Source organism: Motacilla alba, chromosome 2, assembly GCF_015832195.1.
Source record: "Motacilla alba alba isolate MOTALB_02 chromosome 2, Motacilla_alba_V1.0_pri, whole genome shotgun sequence".
Classification (NCBI taxonomy): Eukaryota; Metazoa; Chordata; class Aves; order Passeriformes; family Motacillidae; genus Motacilla; species Motacilla alba.
This window is the reverse complement of record NC_052017.1, coordinates 114,113,166-114,133,797: the sequence shown is the minus strand read 5'-3', so window position 1 is coordinate 114,133,797 and position 20,632 is coordinate 114,113,166. Positions and strand designations below refer to the sequence as shown.

The 20,632-nt window shown below is 39.9% G+C and overlaps 1 protein-coding gene across 5 annotated transcripts in view; it reads right to left on the bottom strand.

Moving 5' to 3' along the window:
• FAM110B (family with sequence similarity 110 member B) overlaps window positions 1-20,632 on the bottom strand; it is a 112,845-nt gene that overhangs the window by 8,112 nt on the left and 84,101 nt on the right. For 4 of the 5 annotated variants that reach the window (XM_038126568.1, XM_038126585.1, XM_038126577.1 and 1 more), the window contains one exon: window positions 10,720-10,786. The gene's annotated coding sequence lies outside the window, so the exon portion shown is untranslated. Of the gene's footprint in view, window positions 1-10,719; window positions 10,787-20,303; window positions 20,516-20,632 lie in introns of those variants that run through there. The other variant, XM_038126602.1, reaches the window with a different exon arrangement.

Sequence of the window (20,632 nt, the reverse complement as noted above, 5' to 3'; positions counted from 1 at the left end):
CAAATGACAGCTTCACTGAGAATCACTGGCTACAGGTCTGTGTGTTAAGTTATACTAATATGTATGCCTAAAACTGATACAAGTTATTCTGTGGGTAATTGTCATTGTAAACCTCACGTATATATGTTACTAAGTTTAAAAAAACAGGCAAAGCCTAAGTAAACTTGGCTGAAATTGATAAAAGGTCATCCATATCCAGAATGGCAGCAGTATTTCATTTTTTAAGCCAATTTTAGATAAGGATGTGTATGCTGTGTAGTCTTGGTCTCATATAATATTAACTGTCAAGATAAAGCTTGAAGAGATGAAATAGTCTTCCAGATCTACCATGACTCAAAATACAAATGAAAGTGCCTGTTTTCAACTTTGCTCCCCCCTAAAAAGTGGTACAGTGAACAGTAAGAGCAACAGGCATCTGGTCAAGTATACATTTAAACCTTCAAAAGGTCATGAATAATGCGAACTACAGTGACCTGAAACTAAGAGTGGCAGAATTACGTAGGCATGAGAAATTTCCACCCAGTGGGAAGGTAGGAACTTTGGCAAAGGCAGTCACTGCTGATGTGTTACTTCCAACCAAAAAGACCCAAACTACAACTAGCATTGTTTGAGCTGAGCATAATACAGGCTGATATACTTATGGTAATTCTGCTTTGCTCTTACATCAAAGACTTTTAAGACAAAACTCTCCATAAACACAACAGTGTCACCACTGAGCACTCTTTCTATTTCAATGTGCAGTGAAAATGATGAGGCTTAAAGCAGGACGTTGCCATAACCAAAAATGCTACCACTGTTAAGTTGAAATAGCTGCTGGAAAATCCATGGAGGTATAAACATCTGGAAAGCAGGAAAGCAACCTAGCAGCTATACTTACATACTAACCCTGTAATGTATGCCTAGATCTCACTGGGAGCTGGATAGAGATGCCTCTTTGAAAGAAAAAAACTTTGGAAAATATTTTGCTTCTTTTTAGTTCTGAAATCCATCACTGTTATATCTCCTACCCAGCAGCAGTAATCCACTCCCAGGGATGCTTCTGGGTTAAATACTGCCCTGTAGATACCTCACAATGATGAAAACTCTGATTTCTTTCAACAGCCTGCATAAATGCAGAAGAAAGCCCAGAAATGAAATTCCCCTTTCTTCTAATGAGACAGTAGAAACCAAAATAAAATGTCTTATTATTTAGAGCAGTACTACAGGCTGTGTTTGTAAAAGCTGTAGTGAAAATCAGTTCTGTTTTTCTTTGGATGCCTGTGTTGCTTAGACAGCATTGTGTCCTTTGCAATAATTTCAGTCTCTCATTAAAAAAAAAAAAAAAAAAACAAACAAAAAAACCAACACAACAAAGAAGGGCCTAAAAATTCTCATAAGGAATATAATGTTTTACTACATTTGTAGCTTTACGTGAATATTTCTATTTCAGTGTGCATTTTATGAGAATGATGCTCTAAACACCTCACAAAGTTTTAGGAAACACCCTTACTTCTTGTTCATCAGCCAGCGTCAATAGTCTCAAGTCTAAAACACTTTGATACTTTTAATTCTGCGTCTCTCCATAAACCATCATGTTTTAAATTTACAGCCTTCTCCCTACAACAAGGCCACAATTCCCAGTTTATCCTGTGGTCCCCTGAACCTACACAGTTTTCCTAGGATCTTTTATGCACTTTCAGAGATCAACACAATCCCCTTCTTCAATACAGGATACTTGTCTCTGGTGTTCAGTTACATTTCAGAGGTTCATCAAACCCTGATATAGGTCCCTGATGTACCAAGTTCCCCCTGCTTGGTCCCTCTTCTCTGGAAAAAGGGAGGCTTTTACTTCTCTCCTACTTCTGCAAGATGCAGTAACTCCTGCTCTGCTCTGAGGGAAGGAGCAGTGCTATCTGCACTACACTTTTCCTTTTTTTTCTACTGATAGGAAAAGCTAGCATCTCATCTTCTTGCTCCTGGTAGATTTCCTTCACGGCCATGTTTGGATTCGGCGTCCTAGTAAACCACCTTTTTGCTGGTGGTAGCACTTCCAATATATGGGGAAAAAAAGAAAAAAGTTAATTGAGGGTTCACTGCTGTGAAGTGGGGGAAAACAGAGGAAGCAGAACAACAAAATAATTTCAATTATGTAGCTCAGCAAAAATGTTTTAAATGGAAAACTTTTTATTTTAGTTCCCATCTCAAGTCCATGGTAATTCTTAACAAGCCCACCTTCAGAGTGAGACATATTTTAAGCCACCAAAATCTTTATGGCAACAAGTTCCGTAGAAATCAAATGCACTTGCAAAGAAGGAAAAAAAAATCTATCCACAAAAATGTGGAGATACATCTGCAAAACACCCTCCTCCCAGTATTACCACAGACACATCACCTCACTAGCAGGATTCTCAGGCTCTATCACCCACGTGGTCCCCCAATAACACTGCCAAGTCTGGTCCTCAACAGCAGAAGCACAAGTCTCATCAGTAATCAGGCAGCTGGGAAACAGCTCAGTAACTTCTGCAGCATCGCTCACCAAAAAAATCATAGTTATAACTCACCTACAGAGCATACATCTTGATAGCAGTATTTTCAAAATGCCAATTCTGAGCCATTTGCCACACTGGGATAAAGTAAAAATAGTCCTAAGTCCTTTCATTGTTTGAAAACTTGTATGAATGTTAAAGCACTCTACTGCAGCACAGCAGTGCAGCTATGGGATTAGACTTGGCCTTAATTACACTATGGAGTAAGCCCTAAAACATAAACCACTTTGGCTTAGAAGAACTTTTTACCTTGGAAATACTAACAAATCAAGCCAGATTTAAATGGGTGAAGTGCAAGTATAGATTTTCAAAACGAATGTTTGTAGTGAATGTGCAGTGTGCCTACCAACACAGCCTTGTAGTCAAAGACTGAAGAACCCATGGACCAGAAGACTTCTGTAGGTTCTTCTCCTTCATGGCTACTGCTGCATGACAACATCAAGCTGAGCCTTCAAAACACATCAGCACTGAAACACACACAGCTAAAATGGCATATTCTGTGGGGAAACAGAGTCTGTTCACTGTTTAAGTGACAGCAGGACTTACAAAATCTTGGGTAGCTGATATTTAGGCTTGGACCTTACCACATGTTCCTCTGCCAGTACTTTTCTCCCTCAACTAATACATTGAGAATCACTTCTGAGCTCTCCTGCCTCAGCTGTGTCCTGAACATCAAACCAAGTCAAAACATGGACACTTTCTCCATCTCCCATATATGACTTCTATGGCTGCCCATTTCCCCTTCTTCACTTCTACAGAGCTGTGAAGAATCTGGAATGATCATGAGCATGTAGGATAGAAGATATGTTCAGGGAAAGAGGCCCCCTGGGCATGCCCTGAGCCGCCATGCCACCTAGCACAAGTGAAGTTCTTATTTCTACTAAAAGACATGCAAGCAACTAAGCCTAATGATAATTCCCAAACTGTAGTAAAACCAGGGATCTCCTCACCTTAGTCATCCACATTGTCTCATCCAGCAGGTACCTGTCAGACTTCAAAACACAGTCAGAGCTGGGGAGGATGACAAATAAAACACTTCCTCCACTAGATTTGGAGTCCAGACTGGAAGCAGCCTTCCAGGGCAGATACTCAAAGTACCAGGCTATACCTTGTATTATACAAATGCCTCAATGTGGCTGTCAAGGGTGCCAGGCTCTTTCCAGTGGTGCTAGTGACAGGATAAGGAGTAATGGCCATGAACAAAAACAGAGGAAGTTCCACAGAGGAAGAACTTCCTTACATTGAGGGGGGCAGAGCACTGGAACAGGCTGCCCAGAGATGTTGTGGAGTCTCCCTCTCTGAAGACATTCAAAATCCACCTGGACACCTTCCTGTGTCACCTGCTCTAGGTGACCCTGCCTTGGCAGGTGCATTGGATGGGGTGATCTCCAGAGGTGCCTTCCAACCCCAACAATTCTGTGATTCAGTATGTAGACACAGATCCTTTTCCAGCACTTTCTTTCAAAGACTTCCACTTTAAAACAAGCAAACAAACAAACAAAAGTACTTGCAAGTTTTCTTTAAGTAAGGAAAAGAGCAAAAAAAAGACCACATATGGTACTTGACAAGGAAATTGGGTTACTAACCCTGCTCCAGTGCAATTAAATAATTTCTAGCAAGTAGGACATTTCAGCTGAAATAGGAAGACCAACTCAGTTCTTCCTCAGGAGGTCAGAAACTTGCCCCAGTTTGGGGACTGGGGATTTGATCCAATCTCTCATTTCTCAAAAGAGTTCAGCAATCTCTGATTTTATGTGCATAAACACTGCTGCCAGCTTATTCATGTGGGAACGGCAAAAATTTATCCAACTGTCATAAAAGGGCTGAGGCCCTGAAATATCAAGTTGCCATGTTTAGACTCTTAGTTATTGATGAAAGTTCTCTAAAACTGTTTACAATGAGAAATACATTAAAGGAATATAGTATCATAGGTATGAACGGATTTTATGTGAGAAATAACAATAAACCCACAATGAAAACAGCTTCAGTTAGACACTCCCTTGCAGTTACTCATCCTGCAAAACTCCAGAAATGTTCAAATACATGAAGGCCCAAAGTAAACAAATACAGCCCAGAAAAGAAAAACAATTCCAACAATTTATGCAGTGAAAAAACCAGAAACCATGAAGAGCTATTATAAATGGAAAACGACATCCTACTTAAAATTTCCTTTCCTTTAGAGATGTACATAGAAAAATAATCTTTTGAAAATGCTTATTTTCAAAGTTTCAAAACAAAGCTTAATAGCACCTTCCTGAAGTTTCTTACATGTTGTGAAAATATATTTGAAAGAAACAGTGCCTAAGCACACTGAATATTTATTATAGTACTTGTCAAGATTTTAAAAGCAAGAACTCAGAAAGCCACCTAATTATTAATATTTAAATATTTTCTTACTTTAACAGCTTGTTACATGGAAAATTCTTTTTAATAAATTCTATACATGAACACAAGCATTTAATCTTTAGAAATAAATACTAAAATAAAGCTAATTTACGTCTGCTACTGATGTTAAAAACTTACAAGGCCACCTTTAAGAGGCAATACAGTAGGCACAATTAAAAATGAGCATGGTAAAACCAGAACCATTATAAAAATGATAATGTTCAGCCAGGGGGATACAATAGAGTGGCCTAATTATGACAAGTGCAGACTTTGAGCTGCTCTTCTGATTAGCTGTGGGGTCTTGTTTGTCAAAACTCTTTGCATTAAACAGCCTTTTCTGTAACAGGAGATATTACTGCAGTAAGGTCAGCATGGCTATTTAAAAATAATGTCTACAAATGAATTGCCCTGAGTTAATAATTCCTAAGCATTGCAACTCTACACACATGAAATATTGGGGTTTTTTTCTTAAATAAACACACTATAAAAGTTTTGACTATGCAAAAACAAATCTAGTCTTTTTAAAATTACATTTGGAAAAAAAAAAAACCAACAAAAACAAACCATACATGATTTACAGCAGTGTTCAAGAGCACTGCAACCTTCAGAGCAACTCCATGAATAATGTCTTTCATTTTTGAATTATGTTTTTCTCTAGATAAGAGGACATTTTCCCATACCACAAGATAGTTCATTCCCCTTCTTTCCAGTCTCATGTCTGAAGGTACATGTTGTTAGAAGTCAAGAAAGAAAACTGAAGGCATGCATAACATTATGTCTTGAAGATGTACCTGTATACTACAGAGTTCTTCAAGCAGATGGTTAAACATAGCAGTTTTGGCACTGGAACACAAGGCAATTTAGGTCTTCATTACTATGATGATGTGGCAATTAATGATTACAGCTGTATAACTCAACACAAGTGCTACACTTGTGCATGGTCACACACTTGTGGGTGTAACGGCTCAGATTATACCAGCATTGACCACAGCTGTTGAGGTGTTTGCTGTTAGAATACACTGAGTGTATTCTTCCTGGTTGCTGCATAAATACGTGCCACAGATCTTCACAAACTATTCACAATCTATTTAATTGCAGATGAACATCCAGCTAGCTACTTGTCAATGAGCATCCAAACTTTTGTTTAATGAGCAAATTTGACACTCAAAATGGAGTTTTGTATTACTGTTTAATTTAATGACCCTTCACTAAAACAATATTCTTGAAAAGCCTCCTTTCAGAAATCAGACGGTCCAGATTCTTTTGAATGGTTTTTGCTTATCTGAGGGGTTAGGTGAAGTTATGATGATGATGCTGGAAATTCTTCCTGACCACTGATTTTAAGAAACTATAAAATACTCGCCATCTTAATGAAAACAAAAGCTACATCAAGTCATGACCACTGCATTTAATTAAACGGAGAGAGGAAGGCAGTGCAGGGACTGAAAGAAAACAAACAAACTAAAGAAACCCAAAACCTGGAATTGTGAGCGTGGGGCCAGACAAAAGAAAAGTGAGAAATGACAAGACACAAAGAGATAGAAGAGAAATGCTATTAACCAGGCAAAGAGAGGAGAAGGTGCTGGGAACAGAGAAGGAAGCACTGAAGAGTGAATTGGGAAACAGAAGTAGATTACAAGGACAGAGAAGGATTATAGGAAAAATGAAGAGACAGCTCAAGTTCTCTTCCTCATCTCCTCTCTTGCAGCTCCTACATCCTACAGAAGGAACAGAGCCAGCATAAGGGCATTGTGGAGAAAGGTGAAGCTCTCAGTGAAGCTCCTCCTGAAGCAAAGCTCCTGCTATACCAGACCATTTTTGGTTTGCAGGAGAGAGATACATCTTCTCTCTCCTGCAGCCTCTGTGCCTGGGGCACACTGTCTGCTGAACTTGGAAGGCTGGGGGCAAAGGAGCTGGCACTGGATGGTTGGCAGGAGCATATCACAGAGGGATACCATGCTCAGAGCACCGTGCACTTTCAGGACGAAAATGCATAGTGGAGTAAATCCTGCAACCAGAAATACTGACCAGTGAATTGAATCAGTGCTGAGGTTTGCTGCAGACTCCTCAGTAAATCCAGTTCTTTTGGCAATGATTCAGACCCCTTTCACATGTTGATTGCATGACCAGATACACAACAGGCTTGTCCCTGGGGAGTCCTCAACTAGGGATGCTCTCCACCCTGCCCTCACAGGTGCCATAGACTATTGCTTAGAAAGTCTGCTTGAACTACTCCTCCATTCCTGCCCTCCCTGAGAGTATCAGACTACCCCAAGATTGCTACATATCCATTCTCCTCTAAGATATGTGATACACAGCCACACTAACAGATCTTCCCTCTTCTGTAAACAAAAGTAAATCTCCAAACTGGAAGTTAAATACAGGATTGATACTGGCTGCCCAAAGTAATGTTAGAAATTTATCCCAAACCCAGATAAAATTGGATAGAGGTATGCCAATCTTGTATTAAGAGATGAGTATCAGTGAAGTTTTTAAGTAGTTGACTGAAACTACTTAACCCTGCATGGCAGAGTTAAGGTGCCTAAAGCAGACAAATAATGGGACATGGAAACCAAGGCGCCAAACCTCAAATGAGGACACATGGTGTCTCTTTTTTCATCTGCTCACGCCTGCTTCATAAAGATAACCTCTCTTGCCCAGCTGCTCTGCCAGCACACCATCCCCACCACTGCTGAGGAACTGAGTCCCTCCACTGAAGATGTCCCTCAGTCCCAGTTCCAGTTCATCACTGATCTGGACTGGTTTCAAGGCATTCTTTAAAAGTTAATGTAAAGGAAGGGCTGGCTGTGTCACCCCAGCCAGGACTGAATGCTGCTTTCATTATAAATAACAAATCCAATTTTTTCTGTTGACAAAATGAGCAATATATTTCCAACAAAACTACAGACCTACTGGAGCATCTGTATGAACACAGAACATTGAATCCCATTTATAAGACGGCAGAAATAAATCCCATGCAGCACGACATGAGGGAGGTAAAAATATGAAACGTGACTGAAAAATTAGTGTAGGTTAACTTGTGATCACAAAAATTAATGCAGATTTTGAATGTTCCTGGTGTCAGTCCATGGCACAGCTAAAATGGTTTTGCTGTCTTAATTTCATACTATGTATGAAACATATCTGGAATTTCAAGTTCCAAATTCCTCAGCTGATACAAATGGCTTCTGAGATGATTTTCACATTCTGGGAACAGATTTCTACCCTTAAATTAGCCATGTGTACTCTCAGACTTAACATTTTGTCTTGAAATAAAACAGCAGTGATAATTGTTAATTTAAGACCCCACACAATGCAAATTTATGTTCTGGAGCCAAATATGCTGATTGGAAGCAGCTGAACATGAAATGCCTTTTACTGAGCAGAATTAAAACTAAGTATTAGGAAAGTGTATTGCTAACTTGACACATGACACATCAGACATTGATTCCTGATTTTTTTCTTTGCTACAATAAAATACCAGAAGTGCCTTATTAATCTTTCAAGAATTTTACAACCGTTGTTACAAAGTGCCACATGTTCAGCTCCCGTCCCCTCCTGTCCTCATGGGTTTCAGATGGTTTACTTGTACTCACCAAGGATGAAGCTACTCTGTCCATTATTCCTGACACCTTTTGTTTTGGAGATTTAGTGACAAAAATAAAGATTTTAAGCTTTAATCCTCATCTTCTGCTCAGACCTTGAGATCAAGCTCAGAGTGTTGTGGATGTACTTGTGCCTGAGGACTGGAAAAAAGCACCCCAGCTTTCAAAATGGGCAGGAAAGAGGATACAGGGAACTACCAGCCAGACAGCCACTCCTTCCTCCCTGGAAAGGTGATGGAGTGGCTTATTCTGGAGGCCATCTCGATCCACATGGATGACAAGAAGGTGCTCAGGAGTACCAGTTTATTACCTCACTAGTATCAGTTTAATATCTCACTAAAAGTAAATCATGCTTGACCAACTTGATTGCCTTCTGTGATGAAACAACTACCTGGATGCATGGGGGGACAGCAGTGGATATTGCCTTCCTTGACTTCAGTACAGCTCTTGACACTGTGTCTCACAACATCCTCATAGGCAAACTCAGGAAATGTGGGCTGGATGCCTGGACAGTGAGGTGGATTGAGAAGAGGCTAAACAGCAGATCCCAAGGGTCGTTATCAGGGGCACAGGGTCTAGTCAGAGGCCTGTCACCAGTGGTGTCCCCCAGAGTTCCACACTGGGCCCAGTACTGCTTAGCTTGTTCATCAGTGGTTTGGATGAAGGGGCAGATGCCTCCTCCGGAAGTTCACGGATGACACCAAGCTGGGAGCAGTGGTCGATTCCGCAGAGGGCAGTGTGGTCTGTCAAAGGGACCTCGACAGTCTGCAGAGATGGGCAGAGAAGAATCTTCTGAAGTTTAGCAAGGGCAAATGCAGAGTCCTGCACCTGGGGAGGAACAATTGCATGCACCAGCACAGGCTGAGGGCTGAGCGGCTGGAAAGCAGCTCTGCAGAGAAGAACCTGGGGGTTCTGGTGGACAACATCTGTCCATGAGCCAGCAGTGCTCTGGTGGCCAAGAAAGCCAAAGGTGTCCTGGGCTGCATTAGGAAGGACATTGCCAGGAGGTCGAGGGAGGTGATACTGCCCCTCTCCTCAGCCCTGGTGAGGCCATGCCATGAGTGCTGTGTTAACTCTGAGCTCCTCAGCACAAGAAAGACATGGAGCTCCTGGAGTAGGTCCAGCAAAAGGCAATAAAGATAATTAAGGGACTGGAGCATCTCTCTTATGAGGAAAGACTGAGAGAGTTGGGCCTGTTCAGCCTTGAGAAGAAATGACTGAGAGAGGACCTCATCAATGATGGATCCAGGCTCTTCTCAGAGATGTGAAGCAACAGAACAAGAGGCAACAGGCAGACTTTGATCCACAGAAAGTTCCACCTGAATATGAGGAGGAACTTCTTTACCAGCAGGACTTCTTCACCAAGGACCGGAACAGATTGCCCAGAAAGGATGTAGAGTCTCCGTCACTGGAGATATTCAAGAACTGTCTGGACAAAATTCTGTACCATGTACTTTAGGATGACTTAAGCAGGGAGGTTGGATCAGATGACCCCCAACCTCATCCATTCTCTGATTCTATGTGACTCACTATTTGGAAAGCAGTAGTAATAACCAAATTGGAAAGCAGTAGTAATAACCAAATAATTAACAGAAAGCTCTGAAGTGCTCAGGCTACCAATGCTCATTTGCACTAAAGGTCTCTGTTACAAAAAGCTAACAAAATCTACTGAATGGAAAAACAGTAACCAAAGTACAGGCTGGGAATAAAGGACGGTAAAAAGCCTGGAACTACTGGAATACTTCCAAAAAGGAGTCAGGTAAGTAACAGAAATAAATAGAAAGCTCTGGAGGACTAAGGCAAGAAGTGTTTACTTGCACTGGAGGTCTTCATTGTAAAAGCTAAAACAAATTTACTGAATGGAGCGACTGCAATCAAAGTACAGATTGGGAATAAAGGATGAGAAAAAGTCTGGAACTACTGGAGTACTTCCAAAAAGGATTCTGCAGCACATACATGGCTGCATGAGTGAGGCCAGCAAGAAAAGAGAAAGCCTCAATCTTCCTGAAATGGCATTCAACGATACACTTGCAACTAATGAATTTGCCAACCCAATGGAGTAGTAAAGGTGGAGGAAGAGAAACTCATTATCACAACATACGTCCCAAGACAGCACAGGAGGACATAGTAAAATCATTCTGGAATTGCTCTCCTTTTATCAACCCCTGGGGGAAAAAAAGTGCATTTTTAATTCAAAAAGGTACCTGTAAAAGCAGAATGCCAAACTCTTGTCCACACTCCAAACAGGGGAATGTAATGCTCCAGAGTATTCTGAAAAAAAAGATAAAAAAGAATATATGAAAAAGGCATTAAAAACCCCCAATACCACAAAATAACAGTAACACTGCAGGTGCATGTACGTCAGTGTTGAAGGTCATGGAAACAGGACACCAAGTCCAGTCCATGCCAGGAGAAGGGAGGGGAAAAAGTGCAAGGCAGCCACAGCAGCAACTGGCACTATTTCACATGAAAGGTGAGATAAATGATGACATCAACGTGGCTGAAGCCTGTGAGCTGTGTAATAATAACAACTAATTAAAAGGTCATTAGGGAAGTCTCAGAACACAAGCTTGCACATGATGCAGTATCTGATGTATGAGATGAAATGCATCTGTTCTGGGGATCAATGAATAAATGCAAACAGGGCCAAAATGTCAAAATGCAATTTTTAATTGACTGATGAAGGACAAAAAAAAAATTGTGCCTTTTAAGTTCCTGTTATAGATAAACAACCCCTTTTGTTGTGTTTTGGGGTATTTACAAATAAAGAAGAGAAAAAATACTGCAAAGAAAAAACCATAACTGTTTCTATGATAAAAATTCAGTAGGGCATGGAATCAATGTCAGCTACTTTACAAGTAACTGAGGGAAAAATATCAATATGTAAATGGTAGTGTTATTTTAGGGCAGCTGCTAGTTGATTTTGACATGAAAATATGGAATCTACAGTGATGGTCTATTTTCCCATAGTCAAAGTTAAGGCCAGAGAGCAAAATATTTGTGTGCTCAAAAACCCCCCACACCTCGCTTGCTGGGAGGAATGAGAGGATATGTTCTAAGCTAACAACAAAAAGCACCAAAAAAATCTACTCTTTAATTTTTATACGTCTATATGTAAAAATATTGCTTTTTTTTTTTCTTAGTGTCTTTCCCTTTTCTAAAACATTTATTTTAGACAATGCCTTTTAAAACCATGACAGTATTGTATTTAGAAAACACTACTCCCATCTAGTCAGTCAATACATATTTAATTTCATATGCAACACCTTCTCCTTTTTTCTCCACAAAATTATTACCTGCTTTTTGGAGTTTTAAACCAGTTATTAAAGTCCACACAAAAAAAAAACCCCAAACCTTTACATTTTGTGTCACCTGCTAAAAATGATTGCAAATATCTTCACAATAAATTGGCTGACAGAAAAGCACATAATTTTAAAATTTTGAGATCATTTTCCTGTAATTAAGCATTTGTGTATGCAATAGGTAAGGGAAAAATAAGTCAGTGTATTTCTTAGGGAGGAAAACACCTCTGCTGTGAGGTGCAGCTTTCTACACATCTTTTTATGTGGAAAAAAGGCAGTGATGGAGGAAGGGGAGAAGCAGTTTTCCTCTCTGCTGTGAGGCTGGAGACAGCCAGAGAAGGGCAGAAATGCCAAGCTGAGGAAGACCAACTATCATAATGGCTTTTAAGAGAGCTCCAGTACGCAGTTACCACATAAGTGCATGCTCAAAAGAGTTCTCATCTTCCCGTACCAACAAGAATACACTTTTACTTTCCAAATGACACAAGTATATAGACATAATGACTAACATACGTGTGGTTTATTCCAATAGTAGTAATTCAAACAGACACATTTATGATATGAATGTCAGTGTGAACTATGAAATACATTGTTGTTTAGTGAACACCAGTGTACACTATGTTAAGCTTGTATAGCCTATTTTATCTTCTAAGTGTTATAAAGAGGTCACAGTAATAAAAAGTGGAAGTATTGATACTGGAGTACTTATTGTACAGTGAGTTGCTGAAATCCTCTGGTGCCAAAATAAACATACTGCTCCAGGTCTCAAGGATTTCCCAAGAGGGTCGCCATTAAATTATGAAACCACCAGGAAAGCACACACCCCACGGGCTTCATTGAGCTTGGCTCTGGACCCAGGACAGAAATGACTGAAGAAGATATACATGCAAAACTCAGTCAAACATTCTGTGGAGCTTTTAGCACATGACTGGTTTCACCATTTATGCCATGGAACAAACCCCAATGATACTATTTAGCATCTGCAACAGCAGTGTGCACTGACCAAACTGTCCATGGATAAAGCTTGTAGAGTAATGTGGAGGCGGACCAAGTTCTGAATTGAGTTACAGACTGTGTAGGTTCTTCAACGTAACACACAATATTCTCATGCACGGGACTGTGAAGCAGCAGTGTGGACAACCCTCTGTGAGGACTCATGTCTCTGCCAGCAGGACAGCAAATCCTCAGACAGGCAGCACTGGCAGATGCAGGATGAACAGCCCAAGGCAGAACTATGTACTAATTGCCCTGTTTGAGCAGATGCACTGTTCTGGTAATAGATGTCCAGTAGCACTTTATCAGTCCAAAATAGTGCCCTTCAGCAACACATTTCAGACAAATCTCTTAATCAACACAGAACCCTTAACACAGCTGAGAAGGGCCACACACACCACAGTGAGTATTTTTAAACATTAACATGGAACAGCAAGAAAAAATAGAGAAAATGAAGAATATAGCACAAATTTCAGTAGAATTTATGAGCAAGGACTTATCAGGATAGCTAAAAGCACCAGATCTTCCTTTCTCAATTTAATATACTGTTTAGCATAAGAGGTCTCCCATGAATATTTTTCAAGTTCTAATTACTCACACAAGTGCAATTCTTATGTGTTTAGCAAGCACCATGCCAGATCCCTGTCACCAATTTTTGGTTATTCCAGCTACCTTCCTGTATGGCCCAGTTCCAATGCAGAAGAACCCAGAAAGGACACCAACAAGTTACAGGCACTTGTTTTTCTCCATGAAAATATGAAAGGAAGACGATAAATAGACAAGAAGTAAACAGACTCTGCTTGTCCCACTCCTTCCATAGAATTTGCAGTAGAATACCAGGCCAGCCTTGCATTGGAAGAACCAACCTACTTGTGATAAACCAATACCAAATGCTTGGCCTCCAAGAAGGCAACTTATGTCTGACAACTGCTACAGTTGATTCTTAGGTGCTTTTTAATTCTTTCTTGCATTCTTCCTGGATCTGGAGGCCCAGGATTTCATTTCTCCTGCAGTTGTATGACCCAGATGAAAATACAGCAGAATATGTTGCTGTACAGCTTTACACTGGATGCACAGTAGAGTTTGAAAATGTTTGTTACCACTGAGAGCTCAATGCTTCTTCCTGGTGATGGACAGACCTGCTTCCTGCAGGCAGGCACAGTGGGGCACAGCTGCCATGGTGTGCAGTCACCATTCCATTCCTTCCTCACTGACAATCTTTCTTAGATCTTTTTTTTTTTTTTCCTTTTAAGTAACTTAACAAGGCCTGTGCAAGCAGATTTGTATCACAGAATCAGAGAGGGACTTGGGTTTGAAGGGACCTTAAAGATCATATGGTTCCAACATCCCCACATGGCCAGGGACACCTTCCACTAGACCAAGTTGGCTCAAAGCCTCATCCAGCCTGGTTCACTCCAACAGGAAAGAATTGATCTCGGCAATACTTCCTCTTAGGTGCCCCCACATGGTTCTTCTAAAAATCAATAATAGATATGCTGATGTAGTGCCGAACACACAGCAGCTGAGATATGTGCAAAGAACTGATTGATCACTGGCTCCTACTAGACAGGTGCAAATGGTCTCAACACGAATATTTAAAGCAACTATCCTCATCTTTTCAGTTCTCTTTGGAGGGGAAAAAAAATAGAGAGAGAAAAGAGAGAGAAAGAAAAAAACCAAAAAAATACTCTAAACCATCTGAGATCCAAAACAACGTAAGGACAGCCAATGTCAGACTTCTCAAAATCACAAAAATATCATGACACTGAGTGGCATACACAAAGCTGGTTTCCCTTCTGAGCTTCAGCTAAGATTTAATCTCCTCTGCAAGAGCAGAAAATGCCTCACCTAGACAGGGAGCACCTAAACCAAGATAAGAAACTCTGGACTGGACTCAGACTGTAAAAATATATTAACTTCTTTAATTACATGGGTGTGAGCTACCACTTTCTCCTCTGAACTGACATTTCTCTGTAGCTTTTTTCTCTACAAAATCCCACACTCATTCAAATTTCTTTCAAAAAAATCCTTCTGGAATGCCTAGAAAAACAGTCCACAATGGCTGGGCAGCTGGCATACTGCAATGGCTCATTATCCTAACTTCAACAGGAAATGTCTTATCTGCTGCTGAAATCAAGGTCAAGTGGAAAATTTTAACCACTAATATGAGGAGATCTGTGCATCTAAAGTCTGTAACTTGATAATTTCTAAACATTTTTACCATTTTTTAGAAACGTATTTTTTTACCATTTGGTGAGCAAAAGGATATGCAAATTTTTCAGGCAGGAGTGATGCTCCTTTTCAAGACAGACTGACTGACTTGGGGACAGCCACACCCAGGCTGGGTACTGGCAGAACAGAAACTCTCCTGCCATTTTTGGTGCCAGGCCACTCTAGTGATACAACACATTCAGAAGAGTCATTAAATAGTATCTTCACAATGAGGTTAAGACCTTTAGAACTAAGAGTTATTGAAACGTGAACATAACACACAAAACTACAGAAAACGCCACCTTGTTCCACCAGTGATCCCTTTAGCTGGTCCCTTGCCAGTTGAATAGTCTTACAATAAAAAGCACCCATGATATGAGAAAAACAAATCTCAGAGTCCTGTGACTGGCATTGCATATTCAAAATTTAAAAACCCCAAAGGAAGGAATGACCAAAGTGTTTGCCACGCAAGCAAGAGCCCAGTGAGGATTTTAAAAGGGAGAAAGAGGCCAGCCTAACATCTGGATTTCTTATTTGAGATACATCTGAAGAATGGAAGAGACATCTGTCCCTGGATATTATCAGCAGAGGGACACATAACAAATTCTCAAAGGCATTGCCAAGGATGTATCTTCTCCAGCATCTCTTAACTCAGAAGCATGGTGTGCCCCGTGCCTGGGGTAAGCATGCAGGCACTGTAGTGAGGATTCAGGGATTGTAGTTGATTTTTCCTATTTTTACTTGCTGGAAAACAGGGAGTTTTATTCCTCAGCCTGGCTCCTCTTTAGACAACCACAACCTGAGAATTGCCAAAGCTTATCTCAGTTTAATCTCAGAGATATGAATCTTAATGAAGAATAATTAAAGCAAAGACTGTTTTGCCTTGCTGATGGAAACTGAAATGAAAGAAAAATGGGATGAAATTATTATTAAACAATTTTCAGATAGGCAACATCATGCCAACTAAATGCATCTTATGAAAAGCTAAAAAATTTATACCCAATATACTTTCTATAGCTGCACTGCTTTTTGCCTTCATACAGGTTCAGAGAAGTCTCGCCCTTGAACATTAAAATCATAGAAATACCACAACAGGAAAAGTGAAAACCACATATGAAACTTTATTTGAACTACCTGGATGACAACAAATCTTAATTAGGACACCACACACCGACATGTGCAGACACACAGAGAGGAATGCTCTGTGCCCAAGCTGGCCAAGCTGTAAATGAGTGGAGAGGGAGCTCGAAGGTGCTGCCCATGCTCTGCTGAGGAGCACACAGTGCATTAAATACACCAGGAGGTGGGAACCACAAGTTGCACTATACAGAAAAGGTTACTTCCAATATGTTTCCCTTGAGTAAAAAAAAAAAAAAAAAAAAGAAAAAGAAAAAAAGTAAAACACCTCATAATCAAAAACAAAAAACGTAATAGAGGGCATAAAACAAAACAAAACAAACCCCAAACAATCAAGGCAGCAACACAGTGACAAAAAAGAAATGGAAATGTTTAAGAGAATTAAATTCAATTCATCACCGACCTTTCCCTGAATGAAACATTGGGAAATTTTGCTGGCTTCAGTAACTGCCAGCAAAAGGTGATTTTAAAAGTGTGATGGCTTATATGAAATATTCATATTTGGATGTGTCAGTGATCTTGCTCAGAAAGTGTACCTGGTGTTTCCCTTAATGGAATCCTCTGTTTCTTCACTTGCATGGCAGTTTTTTGTGTTGATCTCAAAGGTTATTTCCAACCTAGTTCATTCTGCAATTCTGTGTTTTGGTGGCTTTTTTTTTTTTAATGAGTCTCACATAATTATAATTCACAAATATTGCAGGTAGCCTCTCATTCTGAGAGTTAACATTGAACAGATTTTTAAAAAAATATAATTTTATTCGGTAAATAAATTTGGTAAAAAAATTTTGCCTAATATCTAAAAAAGAAAACCGATTTTTGAAATAAATTATTTAATTTGGAGAGATGTAACTGGAGAACATTTGAAGCTTACTATCTTTCCCAACAGTTAATCCACATTATAGATATAAAATGTTTTTAGAAACAGATATACTTTTTTCTTAACTTTTACCAAAAGATGAAAGATGAATTCAGACACTGAAAAAGCTAGGCTTGTATCTTTCAGGGAAATGCTTAATTAAGCCTAAATTCAGAAATTCTGTGTATACTTTCAAAAGGTACTTAGCATCCAAAAGTCAAACTGTGACCATGAAATAGGTGCTTGGTGTCTGTGGAGACCAAATTTAGCAATCAAATTGGGATGTACAAAGTTGAAGACTGCCTTTTGAAATATTAGACTTTGTCACTTTTGCTACGTGAAGAAGGTACCATGCAAGTGGAAGGAATATATAGTCCATTCCTCCTCACATCCCTGGCCCATCACCCTTGGCAGCAGATCATACACATCTATTATTAAGACCTCTTGCTGAAGAGGAGGAGATGAAAACAGGACTTAGCTGCATATGTGCTGAAAGTGCCAAAAGGGGATTCTTGCTTCCTGTCTACAAAAGAATCCCTTTGATTTTATGCAGTTGCCTAATTAAATTTTACCGTGCATATTAAGTTTTTGGATGTCTAGCTATTTTAAGCTCAGCCCCAAATCAAAAGAGCACATATTCATAAATGACCCTTTCACAAAAAGAAACAAAACCAAAAACTCAGATAAGGTTAGTTGTACGTAAAGATATCCCCCACTACAGATGATTCCTCAGTTCAACCAAGGAGAAGAGATCATGCACATAACTTTTAACTAGGTCACAAACTCTACCTGTCTAATATTTTATTCATGCACCTTCTAAAGAGATGCACATTATTTCAAGTTCCAAGAGAAGCATCATGCTACGAGCAACAGCTCTTCATGAGTGCTTCAATATTGTGTTGGGATTACTTTATTTTAGGGATGGAGAGACAGATCCAATTTCTTCAGTCAGTGAGAAATAACAACATAAAATCAAGTTGTCAGTCTTGACATACTATTTGCTTTAACTTATACTCAATAGTTCCTTGATGAGTTGGTGGATTACCCTAGAGGAATTTTCCAATATACTTGTAAGAAGAAAATGAATCGCCCAAAGTCTAAATTAGCCATGCAGAATTTATACATATATTAGACAATATTTAATGGTTGTAACGTTTTTAGAATATATATACAGAATAACTGTGTGTGAATTTTCAGCTGGGAGATAGTGGATATCTTTAAAAATTGCACGAGAATTCATCAAGTGCCTCTCTGCTCATTAACCTGGGTGTTTGAGCATGCCCGATCCTGCTTCTTAGGATCTTTACAATTTGATGTCCTCTTTTAGGCCAGTATTTTTTACACCCGATTCACTAAGATTCAGAAATTCCGTCTTGAAATTTTCTTTTTTCTCCCATAGCTAGGAAATGTTGGATATCTACACCACACTCAGTGCTGCTGAGAAAGACAAGGGCCTTTGCAGAGGTTAAAAGCAGGCTCTGGGCACTGAGCCAGTCTGTAAATGTTCTTTGCCCTGCTAAACTGTATTTGGATTCGCAGTGAGAGTATACAGTACCTGGATAAAAACTCTTGAAATACCAGGGGCAACCTAATATAAAAAAATAGGGAAGCAGCAGAAGAAACTACTTAAGAGCCATTTTTTCCTCTTCATTTGCTAGCATAATATGACTTACACATAGATACTGGACCTGGAGTAGCATCTGCCTTTTTGGGTTGAATGTTCGTATTTGACTGCAGAATATTTAATTTCACACTGGGCAACACATTTGAAGTTCTTCAAGAAAAAAAAGTCAGGATCAAGTCTTGCTGGATGGGTATAGTTGTAAAAATGAACATGATGAGAGATAAAAGCAACTGAGTTAAGACTTAACAGTTGCTTCTTTTCTTTTCTACTGTCATACATAGAGTTTGGTGACATCATACCATAATATGATGAAAGCTATAGCTTGAAAATGCTGCTGTTTGGAGATATCATGCAAAAAGGCTGAAAAAGGAAAGAAATTAGGGTCAGTTGACATGAAAAGAGAAACCAGTCTCAGGGTACTCATGGGATGCAGCACAGAAAAGAGTTTTTCCTGTAGACATGCTGCCAGGAGCAGCACAGACAGTGCCAGAGCCAGTTGAGGAGCTGAAGCATAGGAGGAGAGGATGAGTGCACTGTGTTTGCTCAGTCATGAGAAGAGAGGGCTACAGGGACACCTACCCACTACCTGCTACTGCCTGATGGGAGGGGACACAGACTGTCCTCAAAGGTACACAGGGAGGAAGGGGAGCATCAACCAGAGCTGCAGCATGGGATATTACAGCCATATATGGGGGAGAAAAATTTTATTTTCAGGGAAGTGAATCACTGAAACAGAAGTCCAGAGAGTCTGCTGGACTTTCATCCTTGGAGATACTGAAAAGTGTCCTGTACATGGCCTTGAGCAACCTGATCAGATGGGATTCAGGTTGGTCAGCAGGATGGATTAGCTGACCTCTGCAAGTCCCTTTCAATTCTCTGATCTCATCTTGCCACCTCATTTCAGTGGTGCCAAAAATCAAGCGTTTCTTTGTCCCATCCTCTCCTCAGCAGCAGATGATCCAGACATGGAAGACAGAGTAATAAATAAGTAGTACATGTTTAAATTCATCACTATCTATATCCACCTCTTTCCATTTCTCCACGCTTGAAAGACTGGAATATTTGCTTCTTAGTATGCACCGGGCATTTCCTCTGCTCTTTTGCTTTTTGCATCTCTCAGTGATTTACTTGCCAACAGCAAACAAAACAGGATGACTTGAGAAAATCAAGAAAACATGAGGAAGAGAACAAGAACCACGTAGAGAAAGAAAAGCACCATCGCTTCCTTTTTAGCAGCAGGCACCTGTAATTTATTCAGCAAGACAGCGACTTAACTGGCAGCACTGTGCAGGACTGCTTTGTGTACAGCATTAAGGGATCAGTCCAGGAAAGGTGTGAGAAGGATAAAAAGCTGCTAATGCCAGTGTTTAACTGTGAGTAGAGGCTAAACAGAGGGCTGATGGGCTGTGACATTCTGTGCAAGTCTGGTTGTCATGCTGAAAACATGCCCCAAATTCCCTGCATTGGTGATACAGATATGCAGGGATACAAAGGGACACACATGATATACTGGGACAAAAATCAAGTGACAGGTCTAACAAATGCTGCTATTTAGAAACTGTCTAATCAAAGATGTTCTGATGCTCCAAAACATATATTAGACAGGGAAATTGCCAAAAGTACTCCATAAAGTTCTATGGTACATATCACACGGACTGAACTAACCAGTTCAACAATGATGTCATCTGGTCCATTCAGCTCACAGAAGACCATGTTGACGAAGAACCGTGCAATGATTTTGTCAAAAGAAAATAGAAGATACGTAAGCAATATTGAGTTAGGCTGTTTGACCCTCCCCAGTGTTTCTGCCAACAGTACAAGTGAGAACATACCAATATTTGCAGTGATACAACTCAGTACCAGTATTCCCAGCAGACACTGAGCAACAGAGATCACTGAATTAATTTTTTCTGTTTAGTGAAAGTAAATAATAGCATTATTAGAGACTGACAGAGGACAAACAAACTAAAGCAACTCAGCAAACCCACACAAAA